The 5,077-nt window shown below is 38.5% G+C and overlaps 1 long non-coding RNA gene across 1 annotated transcript; it reads right to left on the bottom strand.

Moving 5' to 3' along the window:
* Positions 1-3,199: 3,199 nt before the first annotated feature.
* LOC113472183 lies at positions 3,200-5,077 on the bottom strand. Its single transcript, XR_003394608.1, has 2 exons — positions 4,986-5,077; positions 3,200-3,300 (listed from the first exon to the last, which is right to left on the bottom strand). It is a non-coding gene; the product is annotated as an uncharacterized LOC113472183 (long non-coding RNA).

Raw genomic sequence — 5,077 nt, 5'->3', positions numbered from 1 at the left:
TGTAAGGATGAACTGGGCATGTGTCAAGATGTTACGCATACAGCCGGTATATATTTTTTGTTTCTTTATTGTCAGAATGTTGTTGCGCAACGCTGTGCAACATCGTGCTATGTTGCGCAACAACCAGCTCTGCCGAGAATAGTTTGTTTAGCAACCGAGTGCAACAACATCCCACGCGTTTTTTTGCAACAGAGTGCAACAACGGCGAAAATCTCATCTAGAACTAAGACACAAAAGTTTCATGAAGTTTTGTGTTGATAGGGATTTGGTCACAAGCTACTCGCCTTCTTGCATTAACCTCAATCTGAGTGGGGCCGACAAAAGCCTGATGATCGAAAATAGCCTCAGGTTCAGGGAACATTTTTCATAGGATTTTGGTCTCAAAAAGGGCGTTATATAGGCCCTGTGGCCCTCTCTCTATGCAACTTCTACAATTCCCTAAATCAATAATCCCACTTTATTTTCTCCGCCACAGTTGCCATAGAACACGTCAAATGTCCACACAACGTCATTTCCCCCTTGCAAAAATCAAAATCAAAGAAAAGCTTGTTGAAGTAAATCGAAGGAACAATTGAAGAAAACAAAGGAATAACAGAAGAAGAATCACCTACACCCCCAAGAAGTTTTTGTAAGCTTTGGGGGTGAGCTAACCTTTGTAATTTTTGTTTTGTTAAAAATAAAGTTATTTTCGTTCAGTTCAGTTCAGTTCCTTCTCAGTCTCTATCGTCTTCTTTGAGTCCGGTTTATCCTTCTTTTCTTTATATGTAGTTTTTCCTTTTTACTTTTCCTTATCCTATAGGAAGGAAAGTAATGTAATCGGGTCAAATTTTCGATGGTCAGTTTTTAGTGCCAAAACACGTTTTGAGGTCCCTAGAGCCTAAATCCAAAGTTTCAGCCATTGGTCCGTGTGTGTGTCCTTCCTTCTGTCTGTCTGTAAACAGAATATCTCGAGAACGGTAAGAGCTAGAGACTTGAAGTTCGGCATGTAGCTGTCAAATGTGACAAGGATGCGACACGAAACTTTTGGTTAAGATTAGTGCTGCGGTTGGCGGTATTTTGACCGCTTTTTGGCGGGTTTTGACCGTTTTTTGGCGGTTTTCAGTTATACCGACTAAACGGTTAGAGATATTGTAAAAGTTAAGGTAAAAGAACACTCAAATAGTTATCATTTAATAGGATAAGGAAAGTCGTGTGATGTTCACACCAGATTTTTCCCTTTTGTTCCCTACTCCTTCTCTTTCTCCTCCCTCTCCTTTTCTATACTTCTCTTTTTCCTCTCTTCCTAAAGTTGTTTCATTTTCACAGTTAGAATTTTATTCTTTTTATAAATTAGTATCTAGGTATATAACTACCTACAACTAGATACATATTATACTTGAAGAAAGATAGAGAGATGGTGTAAAGTTGAAAGAATAGACGCGTAGAAAATTGGAAATTAAATGTCACGAGCAATATTTTGTATGGTCGCCTTCTCTAAACGTGATTATGCAATGTGCTAATAAATACTGAAATTTATCAAGCGGTCTCTAATCTCCATCAGGTCAATACGAGAGTTGATTAAGCCCACCTCCCCAATTACGTACGTAATATTTGTAGAACTTCAAAATTTTATCAATGTGAGTAAACACCTAACTTACCCGCACAATTTAGGTAGGTACTGAAATAAATAAATTGAATACACTACAAAATACCCCAACTCGATATTAAATGCTTCTTTGCAAACAAACAATTCAGCACATTTACACCAGAAAAGCTTCTGCAAAAACCCACACTGCTCAACAGAAGACATTTTCGTGGGAAGAACATGGATACCATGCAAAGTATGTACCATGGAATCCCTTTTACAATACAAAATCCTCACATGTTCCTCATTTCGTGGAAGACCATTTTATTCAAACATCTCTATTCACTCCCGATGTGTAAAAGTAAAAGCTGTTAAAATGAAAGTTGAAGATTTCGGGAAAAACAAAACATACAAATCTGTTGAAATAGAACAGAGAGTGTGGAATGAAGTGAGGCTCAGTGCTGTACAACGAAGAGAATTTGGGAAGCTGTTCTAGGAACTCTGGTGGAGTAATTGGACATTTTAGTCTTCTCCCACAGTGTAAACAAGGCAGGTAGGAACAAATAAAATTGACATTATTCTTACCGTTTCTATTATTATTGGATACTAGGTATTTGTGTTTTTCTACTCCGACTCGAGTTTCGCCTATTTTATAGGCATCTTCATGGGGTGACAGTACCCCCACCCCCATTGTCACTATCAGCAACAACAACAACAACAACCCAATAGTCAGTTTCCCATGAAGATGCCTATAAGATAGGCGAAACTCGAGTCGGAGTAGAAAAACACAAATACCTAGTATCCAGTAATAATAGAAACGGTAAGAATAATGTTAATACATAGGATGTCTAATATAAACCTAACAAATAATCGCCATTTCTCCTATCCTGTCCTTCCTCTCCATTTCGGGTTAATAAGATCTTTGCTGTTATGTCCACCGCTCACTCTCGGGTCGTCTGAAAGACCGCGGTTGTAAGACCTAGTTCAACTTGACAACACTGGAGGTTGAGAAGATTTGGCAACCGTGGATAGTACTGTCAAGTGACGAAAGGACCCCCTAAATACAGTGCAAGACCTAGTTCGATCTGGCAACACTGGAGGTTGAGAAGATTTGGGTTTGGCAACCGTGGATAGTACTAAAATACACAAAACTTTTAATAACTTCTAATTCTTCTTTTTTACCAACAACCTCAGTGGTATAATAGGTCTAAACTCAGTACCAGACCAGAATCTGACAACACTGGTTGAGAAAATTTGGGTTTGGCAACCGTGGATAGAACTTAAAATACACGAAAACTTTTGACAAATGCTGATTCTTCTTCTCATTTTTCTTCTTTTACTTTTTTTCTCCTCCTCCTCCTCCTCCTCATTTTTCATCATCTTCTTGTCTTCCTCCTTTTTCTTTGCTTTTACTTTAATCGTTAAATCAGCACCAATCTTTTTTGAGTCTGACATTTGGTTCTATTTATTTGCATAAGAACCATATTCATTTGCAAATATTTATTTGCATCTGATGCAAATGCAAATATAAATAACGCCCTACCTCGGCAATAATCATGTTTTGCTGAGGGAAAATGTGTTCTCTTTAGGTTAAATCACTCTAGTGGGCAAGATAACAGGGGAAGTGTACTTACCACTGGTATTTTGATTGGTTCCTGTCAGTTGTTTGGCAGAATCTCTTTGATTTGGGCTGGTATTGAATTTGGGTAACACCACGATAGGTTGAGATTGGGTATCTGGAAGAAAGAAAAGTATAGGCAATAATGGAACGAATTAATAGAGGGAAATACATATAAAAATGCAGATCTTATCATACCGAAATTGAAGAAAGGAGGAAGACAGGATACGAACATTATCCATTCAGGATAAATCTGGCCCACGCGGGAATGGAGGAGTTGCAATTGGGAAAATATTTTTAATAAAAGATTATCCAATGGAGGAGTTGCAATTGGGAAAATTATTATTAATAAAAGGTCGATTCCTACGTAAAAAGTTGTGAAAAATCCAAATAAACTCCGAAAAAGTAACTTTAAAAGGTCGAAAATTCAATTTTTAATTGCCGTTCTAATGAAAAAGTTCAAAGAGTTGTCATGTCAGATTTTCACGTCAAAATGCGCAGAAACGCTTGCGCACAAACAAACGAAGCGGGAGTCATGAATTATGACGTCATCGCCTACGGCCTACGGGAGCGTATGCCGTGACGTCAAAGTTCACGATTTACCGGTATTTTTTAAATCGATTTATCTCGGGATCTAGGCTACGGGAGCGTATGCCGTGACGTCAAACTTCACGATTTACCGGTATTTTTTAAATCGATTTATCTCGGGATCTAGAGTGACGTCAAAGTTCACGATTTACCGGCATTTTTTTAATCGATTTATCTCGGGATCTAGAAGTCGTAGAAGAAAAAGATTCCGTTAGTCCTTACGTCAAACTTCACGATTTACCGGTATTTTTTAGATCGATTTATCTCGGTATCTAGAAGTCGTAGAGGAAAAAGAAAATTTCCGTTAGTCCTCATTTTTCCTGCTCTATGACTTTGAAACATCACCCAAGTAAGCGCAACTGATCTATTGAAGCCGCGACATAGCGCTTAAAAGGCGGACGCGCTACCGTCCAACCTAACTAGGCTGGCATAAATGAAGACTTATTATTTGTATCTTTGTAAAATTAGCCTGATCCAAAAACACAAGACCTTATTTAGACTGCGGGAGTAACTTTTCAGTCTCGTTCTGGCAGTAAGGGTATTTATTATTATGTTAAGGCGGTCTCTTCCCGATCCCTTGTGTGCCGCGTAAATTTTAGTTTAGGACTACGGCACTACTATAAGAAAAATCTGGTGTGAACATCACACGACTTTCCTTATCCTATTGAATGATGCTTATTTGAGTGTTCTTTTACACTAACTTTTACAATATCTCGAACCGTTTTGTCGCTATAGCTGAAAACCACCAAAAAACGGTCGAAAACCGCCAAAAAGCGGTAAAATGCCGCCAACCGTTGCACCGGTCTTGACCAAAAGTTTTGTGTCGCATCCTTGTCACATTTGACAGCTACATACCAAATTTCAAGTCTCTAGCTTTTACCGTTCTCGAGATATTTTGTTTACAGACAGACACAAACACGGACCAATGGCTGAAACTTTGGATTTAGGCTCTAGGGACCTCAAAACGTGTTTTGACACTAAAAACTGTCCATCGAAAATTTGACCCGTTTACATTACTTTCCTTCTTATAGGATAAGGAAAGTAAAAACAGGGTATAATCTATTCTATTCTGTTTGGGAGAGCCCGTAGGGTCTCTTTATCTGAGTTCTTAACCACTAAAAAATACCACTTAACAACTACTTCTCTTACCAGAATACGTCTCTGAAGAAAGACCTTGGAAGTTACACTATACAGGGACATTAATAATAAACCTACCAGAACCTTTGGGCGGAGTTTTGGGCACCAACTTGATGGGTTTGAAATAGTTGAGCTCACACTCAATACTGTCCGGACTCGAACATCGTGAC

This window comes from Diaphorina citri, unplaced genomic scaffold, assembly GCF_000475195.1.
Source record: "Diaphorina citri unplaced genomic scaffold, Diaci psyllid genome assembly version 1.1 scaffold4223, whole genome shotgun sequence".
Lineage (NCBI taxonomy): Eukaryota > Metazoa > Arthropoda > Insecta > Hemiptera > Psyllidae > Diaphorina > Diaphorina citri.
This window is presented reverse-complemented; position numbering and strand designations above follow the sequence as displayed.